Here is a 25,831-nt window from a genome sequence, read left to right as displayed (position 1 = left end):
GTGATGTTTTGGGACCATCTAGATTTCAACAATGTCCGGAAAGCGATGGTTTGTAACTTTATTGACGATCATACTAGGCTCGAGTTGGGTTTATTTATTGAAGGACAAAACGGAGGTAAAAAATGTGTTTGAAACTTTCTATGTCATGGTAGAAACACAATTTAATGAAAAAATCAAATCAAATTTTCCGAAGTGATAATGGTCGTGAATTTTTTAATGAACAATTAGGAAGTTTTTTCAGAAAAAATGGGGTAGTACACCAAAGCTCTTGTCCGGATACACCTCAACAAAATGGCATCGCGAAAGGAAGAATAGGCACCTTTTAGAGGTAACGAGGCTTTAATGTTTACTAGTAAAGCTCCACAAGACCTTTGGGAGAGGCTCTCTCTTGATCGCTACTTACTCATTAATAGGATGCCATCCCTACTCTCCGTTAGAACACCTTTTAATGTATTCGCAGAGAGTTTTCCTAGTTCTAGACTAGCGGCAGTATCCGCCACTGAAGGTTTTTGGGTGTACAACGTTTGTTCATATTCATCCTCATAATCGTAGTAAACTTGAACCGCGAGCTAAGAAGTGTGTTTTTGTAGGATATGCTCCAAGTCAAAAGGGATATAAGTGTTATGATCCACATGCTAGAAGGATAATTGTCACAATGGATCTAACTTTTTTTGAGTCCCAACTCTATTTTACTACTCATCTTCAGGGGGAGTATCATGTAGGTGAAGATTCGTCTTTTTGGGATATTGAGGAAACTAGACATCGACAAATAAGGAGCTAGACTTTACGATAAATGCTAATGTGAGGATATAGGAGAAGATATGAATAAGTGTGATCCATGAGATAATAGGGACCCAAGTGACTTAAATGATAAGAACTCGATAATGAACCCGTAGCCTTCGATGACAAAATTAAAAATGGAAACAGAGAGAACAAACAAAAGAAATACGTGTGTATTCGAGAAGGAACCGAACTCAAGGCAAAAGACCGAAAATTCTCAACACTATCAACGGTAAACGGTTGCGGGACCTTGCGGAATCCAAGGTAATCTTCCACCTGATTCTAATTCTAATTCCTTCTCGTATCTGGATCTTCCTATTGCAAAACGCAAAGGTGTTAGAAATCCCTCTAAATATCCTATTTCTATGTTTGTGTCCTATAAAAAGTTGTCTCCTAGTTATTCAGCCTTTATTTCACAACTTTCTAGTGTGGAGATTCCAAAAAATGTGCAAGATGCTCTACGAGTTCCCGAGTGGAAGGAGGCTATTTTGGAGGAAATGCGAGCTCTGAAAAAAAAAATGAGACATGGGAGTTGGTGGATCTACCAAAAGGAAAAAAACCAGTGGGCTGCAAATGGGTGTTCACCACCAAATTCAAATCGGACGGGTCCTTGGAGAGGTATAAGGCCCGCCTAGTAGCAAAGGGGGATTTACGCAAACATATGGCATTGACTATGTCGAGACGTTTGCTCCAGTAGCTTAAGCAAAACTCAATTAGAGTTCTCTTGACAATCGCGGTAAATCTTGATTGGTCTCTTGAACAGTTAGATGTGAAGAATGCTTTCTTGAATGGGCAATTAGAGGAAGAAGTCTATATGGAACCCCCGCCGAGTTTTGAAGAAAAGTACAAGTCAAAGATATGTAGACTTAGAAAATCTCTTTATGGCCTCAAACGGTCTCCACGGGCTTGGTTCGAAAGATTTACTCAATTCGTGAAGAAGCAAGGGTATGTGCAAGGACAAACGGATCACACATTGTTTACTCGACATTCACTAGAAGGAAAAACAACGGTTTCTTATAGTGTACGTCGATGATATCATCCTCACGAGGAGATGATGTGGTTGAAATAAAAAATTTGAAAAGAAGCTGTCACACCCCATTTTAACCGAGTCGAATTAGGAGTATGACATATTGGTGATTCCTATTGATTGATTTTTAAGGAGTCGCCACCTAATTGATTTTAAGGTGAATTAGGGCACCTAATTATTAACTTAAAGTAAAACTAACCTCCGTTAATAGCTCATTAGCCGATGTGATTCTGTGGTAAGGGTTCTATATTATCCTAAAGGGAAGGGGTTAGGCATCCTTTAGAATCCGTTAACTTACGGTTATCCGACCAAACTTAGGTTAATTAATTAAGGTTAAAGACGCAAATATAATATTTAAAAATCAAGAAAATAATTTGTAAATATCGCTAAGATTTTAAGAGAAAATATAATAACGCTATTTTAAACTAACTTGTAGAAATACATAATAAACTTATAAATGTTGTTAAGCTTTAAATAATAATGTTATTTTAAAAATGAAACTTGCAAAATATAATGATTTGCATATAAATAGAAGCCTTTAGAGAAGACTTAGCCAATTTATTCTTAGAATAAAATTATATTGTATAAATATAGTGGTTTAGAAAATCTAAATTTATTTTGAATAGGATATAAAAGTAGATGAGTTTTCTTTCTCTTATACTAACTCTATTTAACTACATTTGGCTTAAAGAAAAAAAAACATGTATGATTAGAAGAATCTTGGAAACAAAGTTTATAAATATACTTAAGTCGCTACTTAGTGACGTTTTGAAATTTTTAAGATAGTAATAATATATCACGATTCCTTTGATTCAAAATAGGCTATTTTTTTAAAAATCAATTATTTTTGAAAGTAAATATTGAGATACTATAAATAACTTTAACATAAAAGGAAGAAAATGAAATTTATGGAATTAATTATTATTAGTTTTCCTTAAATTAACTACCCATCATTAAACTAAACTCCACTAATTGGCTAAAGTTCATCTAGATTAACAAACAAAAGAGTTAGTCATTCGACACAAATTAAATGCACAAAGATAAAATAGAAGAGCAAAGAAGTTAAATGGGCTCAGCCCATTTTAAGACTCTTGTTGACTAATTCTATTGTTGGGTTTTAGGCCCCGGTCATTTTTATGGACTGCTGCGGATGAGTTGAATGAGAAATGACTCGAGAAGATTATTTCGTTGGGCTTTAGCCCAACACCGAATGCGAGAAGATGACGAGTCGCCCGAACTCGTAAGCGATGGTCATGCACAAGAACGAAAGAAAGGGATTAGTATATAATCAACGAGTGAGGTTAAAACATGTAAAATATAACTCAAAGTCTATATAGCGATCAACATTTGTACAACTCTAACATGCTTGGAGAACAAAGAAAGTCACTCATTGTAATATATAACTTCATGTTTTGGAACTAAAATGCTCAAAGGAAGAAGTAAAACGGGCTAAACATTAGGCAATACCCTATCTAATACTAATCTAAGCTTGAACCTAAGCTAAATCTCATAACATAAACTTATCGATGAATGCACGAGGATTTTATTAACAATTACAAAGTTGGTATTTAACCAAACAAACGTTTTCTACCGAATTGAGCATACTGGAAAAGAAATAAACAGCAAAGGGAAATAAACTCATATTTTCACTCAAATTTAAAGGAAGCTAAACACCTACACCTGTAAACTTAATTATGTTGAATTCCTACAAAAATCAGAATGACGCTAACAACATGAAATCGAGCCCATTAACTCATACTCACACCGAATTTAAATAGGCAGAAAACTTAACTAGGAAAATAGCTAAAACGACACAGCCAAACAGAACCGGAAAATTAAAAAAAGGAGAACTTCTGCTAAAAAAAAAACATTGTAGAAATTTGGCTCGAAATGCAGCGATAAAGAATGGTTATACTACAGCAGTTCAGGGGGGGGGGGTATTATGGTGTTCAAACACACATTTTCAGTTCATATTCTTCACATTTACAATGCAAAACACTAATATCTATAGTAAAATATCTCCACTGCCAATGGCTCAGAATACCAGAGTTATAGCAAACTATCAGCACCCCTTAATTCACATTTTTTATGACCAATTTCTCATTCGTCATGAATATATAAAGAAGGAAACAAAACAACGAGTCACAGACATAACACAGACAGACAGGGTAGCAGTTGACTGAAAAAGAAGGACCTTCGACATGCCATTTCCAGCTTAGATTATGGTCACAAAGACAGATAACCAGTTAAATAACTGTGCCAGTCAAAACATAAACATTATGCCAAACAAATAATAAGATTAACTATACTAAACATGATCACTAGATTCAACAAAGGGAAAGAAAGAAAAGCCTAGATATTATGCACATACTGAACCAATCTAAAAATGGATATGATAAACAGAATTGAACCAAACAGAGCACAAAGGCATACAGCAATCCAAAACATGCTCAAAATCAGTCTACTACTCTTTCAACGTGGACAGCATTTGTATATATTTATCATAACCAACAACACCTACATATACACAGATCAACTGGACCAGCTCATATTAGGAAAACTAAGCTAAGGCTAATCTGAGATCGGATCGAAGAGCTATAATTATCAAACGACAGGTATTCTAAACCAAAATACCATATAGCTAAGCAAAACTGAAAACTAAACTAAACTAATTAAGACGTAAACATACAAATGCTATTAACTTTTAAACTGAAATTAAACCGATTGCAACAACAGCATACACGAACACATCGAAACTTTATGATTCGAAATAAAGCAAAAGAAAAACACACTGACCTTTTGTGGGTGCAGTGAACGGGGGTCGTCGAGGTCTCGAATCTACACTCGACTACGACGAACGATTCGAACCTCGGATCGAAACGAACCAGAAAGCTTTATGTCCAGAAAATGTTCAAGAATAGCTAAAAGTAATTTATCAACTCGCATGAAATTTAGGGGTAAACCAACGGACCAGAAAAAAATCCCCCCTTTATTTTAATTATCCTTGGGCTTTTAATTTAACAATTAGTACAATACATATTATGTGAAGGCAAATAGTAATTAGTGTATATAAAGTAAAAATTAATTTAACGAGTACGAATCCAAAATAAAACGATGGCGAACCGTTTAAAATTTGTGATAGAGTAATACTAGTAAAAATAGTGAAAATGAAGGTAACGGTATTAATGGTACTGAAAATAAAAATAGTAGTGAAAATAAAGTGTTTAGCTTGTCGATAAATTTAGAAGCTCCAGCAAATAAATTGAAATAAAGGAGGGACAAAATTGGGTGTCAACAAGAACGTCTTGCCTCAGAATTTGAGATAAAGGACTTAGGCCCGCTGAAGTATTTTCTTGGCATGGAGGTTGCACGATCAAAGAAAGGAATTATAGTCTCACAAAGGAAGTATGTTCTTGATCTGTTAAAAGAAACAGGAATGAGTGGTTGTAGACCAGCTGAAACTCAATTGACCCAAATGTAAAGTTTGCAAAGGAAGGAAAATTGATTGATAGGGGCCAATATCAGAGATTGGTAGGCAAGTTGATTTACTTGTCTCATACTAGACCTGATATCGCCTTTGCTGTGAGTCTAGTCAGTCAATTCATGCATTCTCACGAAAGAACACCGAGAAGCTGTTTATCGAATCCTAAGGTATCTAAAGAGTTCCCCTGGGAAAGGGTTGTTCTTCAGAAAGAATGAGCAACGAAGTGTTGAGGCTTATACGGATGCGGACTGGGCTGGTTCATCTACGGATAGAAGGTCTACATCTGGATATTGCACATTTGTATGGGGAAATTTAGTGACATGGAGAAGTAAGAAGCAAAACGTGGTGGCTCGAAGTAGCGCTGAGGCGGAGTATCGATCCATGGCACATGGAGAGAGAGAGAAATGTTATGGCTCAGAGATTAAGGCAAGAACTAAGAAGACCTATGAGTCGAAATGCCAATGAAGTTGTATTGCGACAATAAGGCTGCCATAAGCATTGCTCTTAATCCAGTTCAACATGACGAACAAAGCATGTTGAAGTGGACGACACTTCATTAAAGAGAAGATTGAAGATGGAAGCGTGTGTATCCCTTTTGTACCAACAAAAGAACAAGTTAAGATATTTTCACAAAAGGTCTTTTCAAAACTACCTTTGAGACCTTTGTCAGCAAGTTAGGCATGTTCGACATGTACATGCCAGAGAGAGAGAGAGTGTTGAATGGTGGCAGATTCAATCACAATGATACGCTCTTGTGAATGAGTTGGCAGATTTGATTATAATCTGCTCCTATAAATATGTGATATGATGTATTTTAGGAAAAGATATTAGGAGTTATTCTAGGAAAATAGTTAAGAGGAAATCCCTTGATTTAAGGATCTCCTATGAATTAGGGATTGATTAGTTTTTTCTGATCTTTTTGTTCTAGTATAAATACTGTACAATTCTGTGAATAAAGAAAGCTTTGCATTATGTGAAAGCTTTCAATCTGCTGAGCATAATTGCAACATACAAGGACTACATTCGAGCTACGAGAATGAAGATGTACAGGTGGATCAAGCAGCAATGGTTTTGTTTTGCATCAAGTATCAGGTTTGTCCTCCTTGACTGAATTTGATATTCGTAATTGCTATATATTCGATGGACTTCCTGAGGATCTTGAATCTTGGCACTCCTTTCTATATGCAGATTGTCAATAGAAGCGTGCCAATGGGATATTCTGGATTCTACTTCTTAACCTTGGATTGTATGTAGCAGATCATGTCTTCCAGGTTCTGAAATTGTTTTCCCTCCTTGTTGCAGCTTTCATTTTATATCTTTAATGTGATGGATTGAAGATGATTCGCACAACGCATTTATTTGTCCTTCAGTAGAGAAAGTGGTGCATTATGGTTAGCTGCTCCTTTTATCTCTATTTTTAGATACTAGAATTGAATCTTGTCTCAACAGGGAGACATCCTTATTATCTTTTTCATTTTGCCATTCAGATGGTCAATTCAGAAAATTTGCAATTGCTAAGTTTGTTTCTGCCAACAAGCTTCCTTTAGTGACAGCTTTTACTAAAGAAGCACCAGAATACATAGTGTAATTTGTGGGATGACGCCTGGGGTATTCGAGTACTTGTTTTCAAGAATTCAAAAAGGTACCGATACTGCATTAGTAATGAATGATTGTTAGCATAGGAGAAATTTGGTATATATTGTTAGTACATCAAAATTTTGACATTGTGATCTTATTTAATGACTCAAATACCTATGTACTTCTCATATGGAAGAGATTTTAATTGTTATTACTAAAAAGTGAAAGTCTTTAATAGGTTCTGGATTTAAGCAGTGTCTAATTAACTTCCAAATTTAGAAATTTCTTCTCTATCTTTATGACTTTTGTCCTTATAGATAAATTTATGATCTTGCTACACTTGACTTGACTATAGAGTTCAAGGTTCTTTACTTCTGAGATAGAAAAGCAGTTTGGTTAGCTTCCTCATTTCCCATTCATATTTTCTTGAATAAACATTTGGTTGTCAAAATATAGGTCTTGGTTTATTTTATATACAAGAAATAAGAAATTCATTTATAATTTCCAGAGAGGTACTTGACTATCTAAATTAATGTATACCTTTTTATCTAAGCTTTCTGAAAAGACCATGAAGTTTTGAATTGGGAAAGTAAATCACTTTGTTAAGCTGCTCAAGTATAGAGAGTTGCTAAATATTTGTATGATATTGTGCAATGAAATGTTAATGTATTTGTATACTTTTTAGAAAGAATAACTTACTCTTTAAGGTCTCTTAACATTTATTTGTTTGCTTCCTCTTAGCAGTATATGACTCGGTTCAAACAGCAGTGAAGTTGTGAAGGTTAATCATCTAATGGACTTCAGAACCTTGTTAATCTTTCTTGCATTATGCCCTGCATTTTCAGCGCAAACAATTAAAGATACAGAACTAATGATTGATGCATCTGTGAAAATTGCACAAACAGATGCTAATTACATTTGTGCTACCATTGATTGGTGGCCAAAAGAGAAGCGTAATTACAAGAAGTGTCCTTGGAGCTTGGCATCTATTATAAATTTGGTAAGATCCTCCTAGCTTGTTATTGAAGGGATATGTTGTTCTTCAATATTAAAAGTATAAATATCTTATTGAGTTTCTGATTAAGGAATGACTGGTGAGTGTTCATAAATGTGTTTTGCTTTGTCAGGATTTATCTCATCCATTTCTGGAAAATACTAGACGAGGTTTGCACGTACCATTAACCATAATTTTAACTTAATTCCAAGTTTTTTCTGTTATTAGTTATTACCATAATTAGCAAACTAGACTTCTTTCTCTATGTCTCTTAAATTTTTACTCTTATTATGATTTACATTTGTTGGTGATACAGCTTTCAAGGGTTTGAGATTACGGCTCGGAGGTTCTTTACAAGACCAAGTAATATATGGTATACGCAGCTTAAAATCTCCTTGCCATTCATTCACCAAGCAGAAGGATGGATTGTTTGGATTTTCTAAGGGATGTTTACATATGCACAGATGGGATGAGCTAAACGGCCTTTTCAAGAAGACAGGGTAAGATATGTAAAATCTGTCCTTCTCTATTGCATTCAACAATATAAGCATGTAACCACGTCTTGGCTAATAATACACGAGAGTCCAAGTTTGGTTGATGTCCAAATCTGACAACTTTCATCTCTCTCAAATGACTCTTTGAAGGTCTAAATTGATGGCAATTGGAGTGTTTCACATCCAACCAACCAGAAATCTGACACTAGTAAAATCTACCATAATCTGCAGCTCTTTGGTTTGCACCTGAAAATTGATGAGTGAATACATGGTGAACTTAAATAGATAGTTTTTGATATGTCCCTCTGCTGAAACATCCTGAATAGCATCCATGACTCTTTAATGTCACTACTTTTAAATCCTGAATTGCATCCATACTCCAAGAAACCTAAATATGTAGAATACTGTGCTTTGAAATCTCATTTCTTTTTATACCGCGTGACTATGACTTATCACAAAAAGATAAAGTAATTACTCTAGGACTCTCAAAAACTTACCATGATTCTAAAAATTCCCCCCTTGAAGTTCATTTGAGTTCCACTGCTTTTGCTGCAGAGCACTTGTGACTTTTGGCTTGAATGCACTGTATGGGGAGACGGACCAATAGGCATGTGTGGGTAAGAAATTGGGATTCCAGTAATGCCCTTGACTTCATAAGATACACTGTTGCCAAGGGCTACCAGATACACTCGTGGGAACTTGGTATAATTTCTGGCATAATTCTTTCTTCTTCCAAATTTATGTAAAATTCTCCTTTACCAGAGAGAGTTCCTTTCCTCAATCATGCTTTTCTGGTTTTGCAGGAAATGAATTGAGTGGTAATGGGATTGGTGCGAGTGTTAATGCTGTACAGTATGGAAAAGATGCTATCCATCTGCACAATCTCATAAGCCAAGTATATAAGAATTTCCACGGACGTCCTCTACTATTAGCACCAGGAGGATTCTATGGTGCTGAGTGGTTCAGCAAGCTCCTGAAGGTTTCAGGACCTGGCACTGTCAATGCCTTAACGCATCATATTTATAATCTTGGCCCGGTGAGCTAGTGCAGATCTTTTTTTACTTTAAAACTCATAAAAACATTAATGAAATCTTAAATGTTTTTGTTTATGACACTTTGGTCTCCATATTTCTGTTATTTGAATTATTTTGTTGGTAAGAGCATTTGAGATAATAGAAAGCTGCATACAAATGCTTTTTGCTGGTCAATTGAATTAATCATGTTTTCGTAATATGTTAGTTTTGAAGTTTAACAGGTCTAATCTTATACTTTGATTACATTCTTGAAAAATTGACTGCTCCAATCTATATCTTCATGTGTAATTGTTCAAAAGACTCTAGAAAAGAGATTTATCATTCTGGTTTATTCTTATGTAGTTTCTTTCAGTTGAGGCCTCTTTTTAGTTACTTCTACATTTGTCAATTTTATGTAAGTCACTATATCCGGTCGAACTTAATTTCTTATTACTATCTGAAATGAAGAATAAAAGGATAAAGTCCCTATTATTCTCTTGGTTCTTAAAATTCTCCTATCTTAGTCTCACTGGACAGTTTCACGTGCTTATGGACAATTTTAATGATCATCCTCAAACGATTCTCAATTTAGAGAATTCATGAAACTGTAAGAATCTTGATAGTCAACAGTACAAATTTAAATCATCCATTATGTTTTGTTGCCAAACGGTTTTTATGTGGGAACTCCGGACTGTAGATGTTTTGTTGTATACATAGTGTGATATCACTGCGTGCATTATCTAGATCTCAGCGCTGAAAATTATTAATATTAATAAAGCAGAAGTGTTCTGTTTCAGGGTCCGATCACAAGCTTGTGGATAAAATTTTAAATCCTGAATACCTGAATAAACTATCAGATACATACCGCAGTCTTACTCAAACCATTGAAAGGAATGGTCCCTGGGCTTCAGCTTGGGTTGGAGAATGTGGTGGAGCCTACAACAGTGGAGGTCCTAATGTGTCTAATGCCTTCGTAGATAGTTTTTGGTAAATTTTCTTGCTTAATTTGATTTATAGTATTAGCTAGCAGTCAAGTGAAACAATTCCAGAGACCATAATTCAGGCACGTGGTATGATTTTTCATTCATGCCTGGCCTTTAATACGGAATATAGGTACTTAGATCAGCTCGGGATGGCAGCCAAGCACCGTACTAAAAAATATACTGCAGGCAGACTTATTGGTGGAAATTATGGGCTCCTTGATACCAAAACGTTTGTTCCAAATCCTGATTATTATAGGTGAGGTGCTTGACTACTTTATTCAAGTTTGACTTCGATTACTAAAAGGGGCAGGTTGTGAATTTTGTATATTTCTGTATTAGGTCCTTGAGAATCTAATCAAAATTATTTAGTCTTTCCATTTCAATTCAATACAGTGCACTTCTCTCTACTGGAATAGACTGATGGGAAAAGAAGTTCTTGATGTTAGCAGCAAAGGATCACCACATTTGCGCTCTTATGCCCATTGTACAAAGATAAGAGTAAGAGAGCTGTGTATATTCTGATTCATTTATGTAACCTGATATGCATTAATATATTGAAAAATTATCTTAATAGTAATTGCTTTGATGGATCTCCAAGAGGAATTATTGCGTTTAACTTTAAAAAATGTCTGCTGCACAAGCCATTATGTCAATCTAACATGTTGAGTAGGCTCAAACATCACATATGCTCTTAGTTAGACCAACAAAATTCGATTACTAAGTTCTTGACACATAAGGACCATATGCTAGTTAGGTTTGTGAACCCTGCAGGGGAAGTTATCACTAGATTTAGCTAGATGTTACATGTTTCACTGCTTCTTCCTTTTGTAGGCTATGTGATAAGCCTTAGTGAGTTTTCTTCTCCTGAGAGAACACTGACTCGGTAATCCTTATCCGCATCCGGTGTTTGTATCAAACCAATTAATGCATGATGTGTTTTCATACATACATTTATCAATTAACCATGGTTAAAAAATGTGTTTTTCAACTTTGATTTTTCATTGTCGAGGTTAGAATGTTTGGTTTGGTGCAAACATTTCAGGTGCAAGTAAGTTCCCGACTCAGCATTTGCCTTAGTCCATAAACCAACCTTCATATTCTTGCACATCAGAATTGCAGCCAATGCTCCTAAATTATGCACTAGGCTGCTTATATTTTGCTTTGTTCTGAAAAATGGATCATCCAAAATGAAGGATTATACTATATTCCTCCTGTGCATATATCAAATGACCCAATTTAGTGTCACTTAGTCCACTTCCTTCTCATTTCTTGTTCTCATTATGTGCATGTGCCACTTTCTTCAAGTCTCTACTTGATTATTTGCATCTCCATACTACTGCGAAAGACCAAAACCGCGTATTAACTTACTGGTGTTGCCTTTGTGCAGGCAGGTGTGGCTCTACTTCTGATCAATTTAAGCAACCAGATCCACTATGGGGTCAACATCCAATCCAGTGCAGGTACCAGCTTGCAAGTTGGTGAGAAAAAAAATCAAACGAAAAAGTCATTCGTGCGCGGTCTTTACGAAAGTGTTTCGTGGGTAGGAAGCAGATCATCAGATGTTACAGTGTTGCGAGAAGAGTACCATCTAACTCCAGAAGGTAGCAACATTAAAAGCAGAAGACTGCTCCTCAATGGGAAATTATTGCAACTTACAGAAACAGGAGACATTCCAAGTTTGTCTCCTGTGCTTAAAAGTTTAAAATCTCCAATATCTATTGCACCATTGTCCATCAAGTTCATTGTATTCCCCAATTTTAATTCTCCCAGTTGTAGATAAGTGGAGTATTACTGAGAGGTGAGAGCTCGCATTATAATCAGCATAACATAGATTTATCATTCATGCACTATAATTTGAATACAGTAATACCAGCCCCTTGTAGTCGATTATAATTTCACATGGAATAACGCATTATAGTATCAATAGATTAGTTCAATTTTTTTCTTCATCTCCATCTGCCTCTGTTACATTTCTTTTTATCCTCATATAATATATGGTCTTGCCTTTGTGTATGTGGGTTATAAACCGGTAAGTTAGCAGAATGAAGCTTTGGATATAACTTCCAATTACAAATAAAACAATATTCTCTTATTTTCCGTTTTCCTTTAAGCATAGTTGCATACATTAAAGGAGCTACAACTACACTTCTCAAAAGACTTCGGTTTTATGTTATGACAACAAAAAGATAGGATAGTAGGTCGTCCGCAAAGTTAAGATGTGTAAATAAATTTTTCAACTAAGTTTAGCCGGTAACTTAAATGTATTTTCCTTGAAAAGAAATAAATCTTTGGAATATGGGCAAGTACGCCAAAAAAAAAAAAAACGGAGAATAATTTTCCATTTATTTCTTCGTCCTTTGCTGTGGAATATTTCAACCAAACATACGTTCAGGATATCAAGATTAGTTTGAATAATAAAGGAAGATTGTCGCTTCAACTATTGATAAATTTCTAATTGAGTGTCATAATACTCGACTAGATTTCTATTTTCTTAGTTGCTCTTCTAAACACATTTCCCACATTTAATGAATTTTTAACTTAAAATAACGAGTGGAAATGCCATATTGTAGGCTTTGTAGCATAAAACAATTGTAAACGTGGTGTGACAGCTAAAATTAAAAATAATAAAATCCACAGAATTATTGTTATTAACGAAATAAACCTCTATTAATTGAAGACTAAAAATATTTTATATTTTTATTAATTACAAAAAAAAAAAAAAAAAGATCTAAATTAAATTATTTTGTAATTTCTTGCAATATATAAGGACCAAACATGGGTTGTCAATGTTCTTCTTTCTTTTTGGGTGTTATCACTTGAATGCATTTGTTAACTTAGCAGAATTTGATAGATAGATTAAAGATTATGGTTTTCATTGTATTTGAAAGAATCAATTTTCCATTAAGGCCTAAGAGACAGGTTGTTGTTTACTCTCTTTACGCGCCAAGGCAAGAGCGTTATGGAATTGAACCAGTAATTGTATTGAGTTTTTGGTCATTTTTAATCCTTTTTGATTGTTGAAACAATAGAATAATTTTGTTGTATAAGTATTGTAGAATCTAGCGGAGTCGTGGGCAAAGTTTGTTAGTTTTGATATTAGGAACTATACGGGAATAGGAAACTGCATCAAGAGTAACAAACAGCTTCTAGTGGTGAAGAAGTTGAGTTTGCCTTAGCAGCTTTACCAAATGATTGAGGGTAACAGTAACTTTATCACTAGTACTTGGACCTAGAAATTCGTCTATGTGGGTTAATATTGTTGAGGTTTTTGAGTATGTGGAGCCTTGAAGAATTGAACCAAAGGTGAACTTAAGTTGTTTTTCTGGGATAGGACTAGATGTTTTGTTCTCACTTGGATTAAAGTGTTGGAAATCTTACGGAAAATACTTCATCACGAACACGTGTAGGGACTTTTCTTCATCACGAACATGTGTAGGGACTTTTCTTCATCACGAACACTTGTAGGAACTTCTTTTACACTTGAGGAAAATCTTTGATCACGAAGGCCCTTGTAGAGAAACTCTTGATAGCTTGAGGCATGTCAATTAAGACAACTTTGTCCTTAAGGATATTTCGCCGGTATGGATGTATACGGGATTGACAATTTCTTAGTACAAAGCTGGGAAGTAGAATCTAACAAAGATTTATCTCAAAATAAAACCGTATTTTCAAAAATATGGGGTAAAACTTGCGGTGTATGCTTTTCTACAAGGAAAAATATGTTTAGGTTCCTCGTGAAAACCCAAGGTTTTAAAAAAATGAGGAGTTTTAATTTTTTGGTTTTTCTGGCCTTTCCAAAAAAAAAAAAACCCATAATGTTAAAAATTTTTATTTTTAAAAAATTATATGGGCTAACTTCCCTAACCCTTCCATTTTGTAAAAAAAAAATTTAAAAAAAGGAAAATTTTCCCCTAAAAATAAAATAAGGAAATTTCAAAAAAAATTTTAAGCAAAAATCTGAAGGTTTTGGATTAAAACGTTTAAAAATAAAAGCCTTTTTTGGGAAACCTTTTTAAATTTTAATGATCTATGTTTTTGTAAAATTTTTTAAATTACAACAGTAAAATTTTAAAATTAAAAGAAAAAAAGCTTTGGTAATTAAAAGGGGGTTGAGTTTTTGAACTTTAAAATTTTTGGGGAAAACGGTAAAACCCCAAAATTTTAAATTTTTTAAGGGAAAATTAAAGAAAAATTTAAATTTTTTTTGGGATAAAATATTTTTTCTAACTTTTTAAAGAAGTTGCTAAAATAGCAATTGAAAGGGGAAAGCTTTTCAACAACTTTGGGAAGCCCAAAGGCCCAAAGGAAAGGGTTCAATATCTCTTTTTTCTCAATTCCATTTATCAATTTCTCTTAATATTATGGTGCCCAGAAAGTTCGGGCAGCTATGTTTCCCTTTTTTTCTCCTTTTTTTTTGGATAAAGTATACCCCCTTTTTTCCGTGTTCTATCTCAAGTTTTCCCAGTCTCCTGTTTCTGTTTGTTTAAGGTAACCACAGAAGGGACGTCTAACTAAAAAAACCCTTTCCCTGTCTTAGCTCTTCTTTTTCTTGTGGCATGATTTTGACTTTCAATAATTTATTACTTTTTTTATCCAAATTTTTTTTCCCGGTTAATTTTTTCCCCAAAACCCATGAGAAGGGGCTTTTTTAATTTTAAAACCCCCCTTTTTTCCTTTCCATTTTAAATGGTTTTTTCCAATGAAAATTTTGGTGTCGGGTTTTGAAATTCCCTCACTAAACCAAATGAAGTAGCTCTTCTTTTTCTTGTTTTCTGATGGACCGGATGTGGCATAACGACTGACTTTCAATAACTTCTTTCTTCTCTATCCAGATTTCTTTTCTGATTAATTTTTTCCCAAAACCCATGAAAAAGGGCTCTAATCACCCTTATCTTATCAATTTATGCTAAAAATGGCGACAGTATACCCTCTAAACCCAAAGGGAAGTTTACAGTCTGCGTAAGCTATTTTTTTTCCCAACTCAGTGTATGTTACTTAGGGGAGAATACAGCATTTTGACTGCGATCACTCAAAGCCCCAATAGCATTATCTTTATAAAGAGCTATTGCTGCAACAAAAAACAGTTATGGAGGCATTCTTAACAGACATCACAGCTGAAGCCCTTACTGTGTTAGAACCAGCAACTCTTTATATGGAAGTTAATTTTTTTTTTTTAGCTTGCCTTGTTACTGGGATTTCCTTTGTATATACATCTTGTGTGCATGAAATGGATGTCTTGAAAGCTGGTTTAACTGGGATACTTAAGAATCTAAAGTGTGTTTGATCTTCTCAAGTATGGTTAAGCGACCAAGTTTTGGTACTAAGGCAAAATATCTTCCTGAGTGTTCCAAGTGGTTTTTGTTGTACTATTCAAAGTATCTTGCAACGCTTGAAGATTCTGATGGGTTCTCTAGACAAATAAACTCTCTCTTGCCCAGAACAGGTCGGAAAATGTAAAAATGTGTTAACGAGGTATAATGACTAGACCAATTCTCAACAAGTTTTGTTCTCTAGCATCAAAGCGTGGTTAAAGAAAGGGCTTTCTAAAAATATTAGAGTAATTAAAGCAGTTTTGTTACAAAATGAAGTGAGTCTCAACAATTTTAAAGCGCTAGCAACTCAAGGTGAAAGGTAATAACACCGGCTAAACAACTGTTAGATAGGGGTGTACAAAGTAAACCGATAAATCGAGAAAAAAATTCGACTAGTGATTTGGTGTTGAAAAAAAATCCGACCATAATTGGTTTGGTTTAGTTTCAGTTAAAAAAAGTCAAAATCGAGCCAAACCAATTCGATATTATATATATTCAATTTTTAAAATATTTTATACATAAAAATATTTATTTGTAATGTAATTTATAAATATTTCTTAAATATTTTTCGTAATTTTTTATCCATTATCATATTATTAGAAACTGTGATTTTGAATGTCAATAAGTTTTATATCACTGTGAATGTTAACTCATATGAATTCCAAACCAAAACCAACTCAACACTAATACTAACAAAAGAAATTCAATTTACCATTAGGAATGATAATAATGTTGAATATCTATTCTTTAATTTTGCATAATTGGTTTAGAGAGTGAAAATGCATAACTTAAGTTTTTTTTCTTGCCATGTAATTAATACTTATTAACAGTATTTATTTTAACTGATTTTATTATCTTTTGTTGAATATTTTAATATAATATCATCACTCTTCTCACATTTTGTGTTATTTTCTTATGAAACACCTTAATTACATAGTTATATCTTACTAGGACTAAAGAAATATTTGAAGTAAAAGTTATATGTTTTGTATCAAGACTATTCCGAAAAAAAAACCCGAATAACCCGAGAAAATCGAATAACTCGAGGTTGAAAAAATCAAATTTTATTAATTTAATTTGATGTATATTTTTAAAAACTTGACGTAATTGATTTGATTTGATGTTTAAAAATTAAGCCGTGGGGGAGACACTTTAACCTTTTGGTGAGGTAAATATGTTTGAACTTTATGGTAGAAGATATGATTCTTCTGCAATGGTCGGTTAGGATTGAATAGGAGAGAGAGGAAGAGTATCTTTTACGTTACAGATGGGCATAGACACTTGTGCGCCGCACGAGATGAAATCAAGCCTCACATGCCCGTCACTACTTGCACTTGAAATGTACATTTACTTCAACTTCATATCTTTCTATTTCATTCGTTTTACTTAACGATGAATCCTTTTTAAACTTTACATACTACTTAAAATGAAGTGTACAATTTATCATAATGATTCATATTAATTAATGAATTTGAAAAAATAATCTAAAATAAGTAATTAATACTACGGAAAAGGGCCAAATATACCCATATCTATTGGAAATGGTTTAAATACACCCGTCATTCTACTTTCGATTACAGATATCCTATCTACAATTAACTTCGCTCCAAATATACCCCCTCACATCATACTTAGCACAACGACATCCATTACTCGACCCAATTATCTTCCGATTGATATCTTTAAAAGTAATGATAAAAGTGAAAATATATATTTGAATACCGGATAAGTAAAAATGATATGCTAAAAGTTACAAATAAAAGTGAAATATATTTTTAAGAATATTGAGTAAGAAAACTGAACAAAGAGAGAAATAATTCTACTCTAGTACTCCCTCTCTTTCATTTTACTTGTTTCTTAAAATTAAATTTTCTTTTTATTTGTTCATTTTAATAATATTCTTAGCAATAAATAATTACATAAAAATATTAGTAACTTAAATTTACAGAGCCTAATTAATCAGAATAATTAGTAAAAAAAAAAATCTTGAGCCTAACTTCAATTCTAATTCAAATATTCACATGTTTTCCCATATCCTCTCATGCTCTGTTACTTGTGTTAAAGAAAACAAAAAAAGAATATTTGTAATCTATATATATATAAAAGGAGAGTAGTCTAGCTTAATATTAAGCCAAGTGGCGTAATATATACGAATGTCGCTAAGTAATAAATTCTATTTGCATTAATTATTAAGGAAGTTATTAATTGTAGTTCAAAATATTACCTAATTTAATAATCTACTACTACTAATAATAATAATAATAATAATTATCGTACACCCAATTTCGTCCCTCCTTTATTCCAATTTATTTCCTTGGGCTTTTAAATTAATTAAATCTAAATATTTTATTTTTGCTACTATTTTTTATCGCTTTATTAATATCATTACTCTTTATCTTCACTATTTTCTATCAACATTACTTTATTACAAATTTTAAATGGTTCGTCATCGTAATCACTTTAGGATTTGTACTCGTTTAAAATTTTACTTTATTAAATCCTTTACTTTCCATATGCTAATTACTATTCGTGTTATATCCCGTATTTTGTATGTCGGGATAATCCGAGTCAACCCGGAGAAGTTAAGGGCAAAGATTATTCAGAGCATGTAAGAGAGACTTTTGTATGTTTTAAAGGTTTAAATTGTGTATGATTTAATGGCAAAAATGTTAAAAACATTGGAGTCAAATTTCATTTTTAAGTACGCTATTTTTGAAAGTCTGAAAATTCAACCAAAAAAAAAAAAAAAAAAAAAGAGAAATTGACCATGTTACCGGTCACCTAAAGTGCTGCACTGGGTATTGCCATTTACTTGGCCATGCTGAGGAATGGGGCATTTACTCACTACCATCTTCCACACTTCAACAATTCTAAAACTCAAGAAAAATTTGGAGAAAGAAAAGGAAGGGCCGTTCGGCCAAGAGAAAGGAAAAACAAGACCAAGATTTGACCATCAAAATTATTTCTTCAAGCAAACTTGCTAATTGAAGGGTGCTTAGTAACGTGGGAGTCGTTGTTTTGAGCAATAGCTTATTCGTTTTCTCTGTCCGCCACCTTAGGCAAGTTGAGAAGTTGAAGAAGAAAGGTGAGTTCATGATAGAAATCATGTTGAAGTGAGGCTGTGTATGTGGTGATTGGCCGTGTGTGTGTATGTTGTGTTAAAAGTAATGAATTAATATTAGTTAGCATGTTTTGATTGTTGTAGAGTGAATGAAAATCATCTTTGTGTGTGGGTATGGTGTTAGCCGAATGGTTCCCCTTTGTGTGGATTGAGAATGAATAAATCGTCGTTAGTATTTTCGTTATCGTCGTTATGGATTTTATGAGGAAAAAATGCAAGTTTAATGACTCAAAATAATGTTATGTTGGTTATGGGATGATTTGGAAGTTTATGCGAATTTTATGTAATTTTTGTATTTATGAGAATTGCATTGTTAACGTGTGGATTATTAGTGTAATTCATGAATTTGGAAGGAAAGAATGTAGATCATGTCGTTCTCGGGTTTAGGGAGAATTGAGTTGGAGGATTGTTTGGATTGTTGAAAATATTGTGTGAATTGTTTAAATTATTCTTGAATGATTTTGGATTAAGAATCTAACGTATAAACGTTGATATTGGTTTGAATGTGAGTAGTTGAATGGAAAATAATGAATGTTGTTGAATTATATAAAGAAGTGTATTTAATGTTAAAATGCGTTGGAATTGAATATTAATGTTGCTAGTTTGGTTGTTGGTGTTGTTGTTGATGAATTGAATGAGGTTGAAATCTCGGGGGTTGGGGGTATTCACAAATGCTTGCCGAAATTTCGTAGAATTTGATGTTCGTTTGGAATAGAATTTCTAAATGTCTTCAACTAATGTTCGATATCTATTGACGTTGTGTAGACCTTGGGGAGCCGAGACTTGAGTTGGATTCGCTTAGGGAGCGACCGAGGTATGTAAAGCTCACCCTCCTCTTTTGGCATGTCCTAGTCTTAATTAGGTTGTGATACGAGCCTCGGGGTTGTTCCACTCTCGGGATCCGAGCTTATACACGTATCTTATTTCTTCTAAAGGTTCCTCTTTAAATGAAACCTAACTAAGGTCCTTATGTTTTCATTTGATTAAATTTCAAAGTTTTGTGAAGAATTTTTGCCTTTAAAGGAATCCGAAACTTTGAACGCCCGTAACTTTCGCAGACGAGCTCGGATCGCCCCAAAACCTAATAGGTAACTTTATGAGACATAATATTCCCCAACTTTCGTAGGCGGGCTCGGATGGGGTTGACACCCGTCCGTGGGGCCCGCGGCTTTTCTATGATTATCCTTAATGACCTTTAAGAAAGATTTAGTACTATTTTCACCTTGACTTAGAGTATGGGATTACTACGTATTTGATAAGTTTAGGATTATGATTTTTATGACGGAATTTATGATTGTTACGCATATGACTTCGATATGTAATTATGATTTTTAAGTCCGGCTGATAAGTTCCGAGAGATGTCCGAAAGGTACTCGATATCACTATTTGCTCCGATTTTCCAACGTACGGTTCGCCAACTTATTTCATCGAGTCTTTGAAATGATTTAGCGTGTACGTAGTTTCTCACTACTCGCTCGTGCATGCCTTAACGCATCTTTCATCGAGTCCCGGTCGGTACGTATTCGTGCAATAGCCCTTACTCGCATTGTTCACCGAGTCCCTCACTCGTAGGCCGGCATGCTTATACATATATGATGTTATGATGACGTGATGATACGGGATGGCGGCCAGATGGAATTTGATGATCCTATTCACCGAGTCCCTCACTGGAGGCCGGCACGTATACGCATATGATTACATGATTACTATACATGATGTTTATATGATTTATTTACCGAGTCCCCACCGGAGGGCCGGCACGTTATATGTACATAATGACTTGACGATATGATACGGACATACATGATATATGATTCACAAGCAAGTTTTTGATTTCCGTTACTATACTTATTTCGATAAATTCTTGCTCTCTAAGTATGGTTCTATTTATTGTATTCCGTGCTTTACATGCTCGATTCATATTCCGTACCGACCCCTTTCTTCTGGGGCCGCGCCATGCCGCGGCAGTGCAGATACTCGTTCGTGAGTCGCCGCCCAGATCTCCACTCGCCCTATTTTGGAGAGCTCCCTTGTCCGGAGCCCGCATTTTGGTACGTACTCTTTTGCTATATGTGTATATATTTATTCGTGGTACCGCGGGGTCCGTCCGTATATGGTTCGTTACACGTTGTGAGGCCCGTAGACACAGACGTGGGCCGCGAAAGCACCGTACGCTCGTGTTCGTGTCGTATATCCCTGTGTTACATATATGACATATGTATATATACGGGCGTGTGACGCGTGCGTCTCTATACGCTTAAGTCCGTATTATGTTTGTCGTAACCGATTATAATTGCTAGGTGGGTACGGTAGTGACGAAATGGGACACTAGTCGCGCCACGGGCCGGGTCGTGACAATTCGCCTTCGCATAATATATTGTACTAGATATTAAGTTAAAAGCCCAAGAATAATTAAAATAGAGGGGGAGAAGATCAACATTTTCACCAATTAATGGCCCAATCCGTCAAATTTCCACAAAACCTTTCCTTCATCCAATCAATTTTTCACCTAAACGCTCCACCCCACACCTTTTACCCGACCCGCCCGTACACTTTCATCTTCTAAACCTTTTGAAAAAAAAAGAAAAAAACCTAATCCCTCTTTTCTCTTCGCCGCACTCTTCTCTCTCTCTCTCTCTCTCTCTCTCTCCTCGTCATCTTTTGCCTCCGTCTCCATTTCGGCATAAACAACCCCTTTAACTTTACACAAACCTTTGCCTACCCATTTCCACACAAAAATCGTCCAAACGTCTGAACTCTGTCGTTGACAGAGAAAAGATCCCTCTTCTAGCTTCAAACATAAGTCAATCCTCACAAATCACAAATGGTCGAACCATTTTCGGCAACACCGAATCAAATCACGTGATTCGAAGTCCAACGTTCTGATTTTTGAACGAATTTGACTTCAAATCCCGCCTAAAATTCGAGCAAAACAAAACCCTAGCCTCACTCTATAACGCGACAAAACACCACGAAAAGGGTGGGCTTCTCTTCTTTTTAGCCGCCCGAACATTTTTCTCTCGAAAAATATTTATATTTTTACTCAATTTGAAAGATTAAGTCGATTATCCCTTCGTTGTTACTTTAAAATCGAGGGTAGATCGGACTTAAAGCCTAGTTCACCGAATCTACAAGAGGTGTAAAATCCGATGCTATTTTGATTTATCGTCTTTATTAAAATATGTTAGCATAAAAATCATGTTTAATGTCTTATCCGTTACCATTTGTGATTCGGAAAACATGTTTGCACTTCTTGTTTCGTGTAGTTGCTATAATCGACGAGTGATGAATAGACATTGAGGTTCACATCCTAGTTTTATCATTTATTGATATCAATATGTTTTATGAAGGTTCCATAAATTAAATCATGTTAACTCGTTTCTATCGCGCATTATGGGCCATACTTGTTGTGTTGTCAAGTATCGATTAAAATCCAAGCTTACGCTTTATCTCGTTCGACAAAAGTATGAATCAAGACTTACCATTATATTGTAATGGGTATTTGATAAAACAAGAATTTTTCTTGTAAATCGAGTTCTTGAATTATCGGAACAAGTTAAAATATTTTTGAATTCGTTAGTTATCGCGTTGCTTCGAAGTTGATTTGTAACTCTTGTCGCCCCATCACTGCTCGAGGAAAGGCAGTTCCTTATCTTTCCTTGTGCTTTGTTTTAGTCATTTCGTGTCCTTAGGTGTTTTATATATTTGCTTACATCAAATTGCTCAGCTTTAGGTTAAACTGTTTGATTCATTTATATAATTTTGTGAGGTTAGATAGTGTTGGAATTGATATAGTCGTAAAATGTAGCAGGCTTAGGTAAAATAATCAAGTTTAAACATGTTTGGTGATCAATGCCTTTTCAATTTAGTCAAAGATATAGTTTAGTCTTATGCAATCATTGCAGTAGCCAAGTTATGGATAGATTATTCGTTGATTCTCGTCGAGAAAAGGGTGGGCAACTCCTCTATTGTTGACCACTTCCGCCGGGGATAAGATTGTCACTTGCATCGCTTGCCTTGCTGCTATCGTTGTGATCAAATCAAGATTCTTGCCGCATTTTAATTACCATTTCAACATAATAACTTGTGCATTTTTTAAAGGTTCAGCTAGTCTACTCGCTTTAGCCGTGGCTCTTTGTTGTTTGCTATGAAATATTGCTACTTTGATAAAACAAATGCTACACTTTGAGGGGAATTATCAGTTCGCCGGTTTTTGTTCTATAAAAAGAATAGATACTACATTCGATAGGGCTTGCCATACCCGTGGTTGAAATGGCCACCATGTTTGGTACATGTTGTTGTCCTTTAAAGAAAACATTGGTCGCACTTCGGAGTTATGCTAGTGGGTTGCTATGTATTGTCTATCGCGCCCCCCCCCTCCCCCCCCCCCCGTCGTCGTGGTATTTTGGAATTTCTCTTAGCGAAAATGTGGTACGCTGTCTGTTCGGCGTGCGTCATTAGTATTTTTTATCCGAAAATTGTATGATCGCCGACGTGATAATTTGGAATTAAAGGACAAATTTAGGCCGACCATCCACCGTTCAGCCTCACAAGAGGTCGGTCAAAATAATAATTCCCACTTATCATGTTGTTACATATACAAGTATGTTGTTCTTGATTGTCTTCTTTTAGTGTGAATAAGAGCATCTTCAACCTCTCGATATTCTCGCAGGAATTAATATCAACCAACTCGCTAAAGTATCATCTTGTCTTGACTTTGCCATAATGTCTATTCCGTCCGTACGTATGTTTTTGGTTTCCTAAATTGTGGCGTGTCTTCACTTGATCTCTTTCATTAGAGAGAATTGGTCGTAACAATACAAATCTATTCCCTCTTTTTGAATTTACATTGTATATGCTTAGTCTTATTTATGGATCGCTTACTAATCCTTTTTCTTTTCATCTCTTATGCACGACCACCGCATACGAGTCCGAGGGACTCGTTCTTCACATCCGATGCCGGCAAAGCCCAACGTAATTTCTCTATCGAGTCGCCCCAAATGTACCTCATTCGCAATGAATCTATTAAAAATTTCGTCGTGGCCGAAGCCCAACATGTACAGGGGACAAAGAATATAAAAAATGGGCCGAGCCCATTTAAATCATATTTACTCTTCTAATTTATTTTCTTATGCCTTTAATTTGTGTTGTGCAACTAGTATTTCATTCGTTTGTTTGTCTTAGCTTAGAATGAACCTTAGTGAAATTAGCAAAGTTAGTTTAGTATGATGAGAGTTAATTTAAAAGAAGAACTAACAATTATTTCTATAGGTTTTATCTTTTATATATATAATAAATTATTTATAGCACCTAAAATATTCTTTATTATAGTGATTAATTTCCAAACAAGATGACTACACATTTTGAGCTAAAAGAACCAAGATTCACTTTTACTATCTTAGAAATTGGAAACGTCATAGATTTTACACTAAGTTAACTTATTTTGAGAAATAAGGAAAACGAACTACTTTTCATGGATACCGCTCCATTTTAACTCCTTTTCAACATTTGAAATACGTATTCGTTAAACAACTTTTGTACAAACTTTATATCGACCTAATATTCTTTCTATAAAACCTTTAATCGCTTATTAAAATTAATTCACAAACAACCGTTCTCATTTATTAGTCAATACAACTCTTTTCTCCAAATATTTATAAAACGTTATATAATTTCACGCTTTCGCTATTTTATTTACAAATAAAGTCTTTAGAAATTATTACCTTTTTTTCAAAAATCTTACTTTAAACAACATTATTATATTTCCATTTATAACTTTAGTAACATTCTCAAATTATTTTTTCAAATATTATAAAATATCGACTTGCATTCTTAGCCTAATTAATTCACCTAAGTCCGGTCGGTTAACCATTATTAATGGAACATGAGATGCCTAATACCTTCCCTCTAGGTTAGTTGAACCTTATCGATCTTTTAATTTACAGTACTTTAAAATAAAATCAAACTCTTTAGATAATCACTTTAATTAACCTCGTGTGTCCTAATTCACCGTAAATAATTAGGGTGGCTAATTTTAACTTTAAATTAACCCCGACTACGGATGTTGTAAACTATTTTGACTTAGATTAAAATAGAGTATGACAATAATAATAATAATAATAATAATAATAATAATAATTATTATTATTATTATTAATCTATGTATATATAAAAGGAGAGTAGTCTAGCTTAATATTAACCCAAGTGGCGTAGTATAAACAAGCCACTTGGCAACAAATTCTATTTGCATTAATTATTAAAAAGTTATTAATTGTAGTTCAAAATATTACCTAATTTAATAATCTACTACTAATAAAAAGGAGAGAATCTAGCTTAATATTAAGCCAGAAGTGGCCGTACAGTAATATGAACAAGCCAATTGGCAACAAATTCTATTTGCATTAATTATTAAAGAAGTTATTAATTGTAGTTCAAAATATTACCTAATTTAATAATCTACTACTACTACTACTACTACTACTACTAATAATAATAATAATAATAATGAACTCACGTAATATACTCATACGATATTATCAACACATAGTAGTATTAGTAGTTAATAATAATAATGAAAATAATAACGAACTCACCTAATATACTAAATACGATATTATCAACACATAGTAGTAGAGTTGTTAATATTATTATTATTATTATTATTATTATTATTATTATTATTATTATTATTATTATTATAATAATAATAATAATAATAATAATAATAATAATATCTATATCTATATTATAATAAAAGGAGGGCAGTCTAACTTAATATTATGCCAAGTGGCGTAATATGAACAAGTCACTTGGCAACAAATTCTATTTGTATCATCTATATATATATATATATATATATATATATATAGGAAAGTAGTCTAGCTTAATTTTTTAAGCCAAGTGGCGTAATATGAACAAGGCACTTGGCAACAAATTCTATTTGCATTAATAATTAAAGATGTTATTAATTGTAGTTCAAAATATTAACTAATTTAATAATCTACTATTAATAATAATAATAATAATTAATAATAATAAAAATAAT

General features: G+C 34.0%; 1 pseudogene; it reads left to right on the top strand.

The window, feature by feature from the left end:
- Positions 1–7,258: 7,258 nt before the first annotated feature.
- Positions 7,259–9,402, top strand: LOC132046069 (heparanase-like protein 2; annotated as a pseudogene).
- Positions 9,403–25,831: the final 16,429 nt, after the last annotated feature.

The sequence above is a fragment of the Lycium ferocissimum genome, unplaced genomic scaffold, assembly GCF_029784015.1.
Source record: "Lycium ferocissimum isolate CSIRO_LF1 unplaced genomic scaffold, AGI_CSIRO_Lferr_CH_V1 ctg9261, whole genome shotgun sequence".
NCBI classification, from domain to species: Eukaryota; Viridiplantae; Streptophyta; class Magnoliopsida; order Solanales; family Solanaceae; genus Lycium; species Lycium ferocissimum.
The sequence above is the reverse complement of the archived record's forward strand: the minus strand, read 5'-3'. Positions and strand labels throughout refer to the sequence as shown.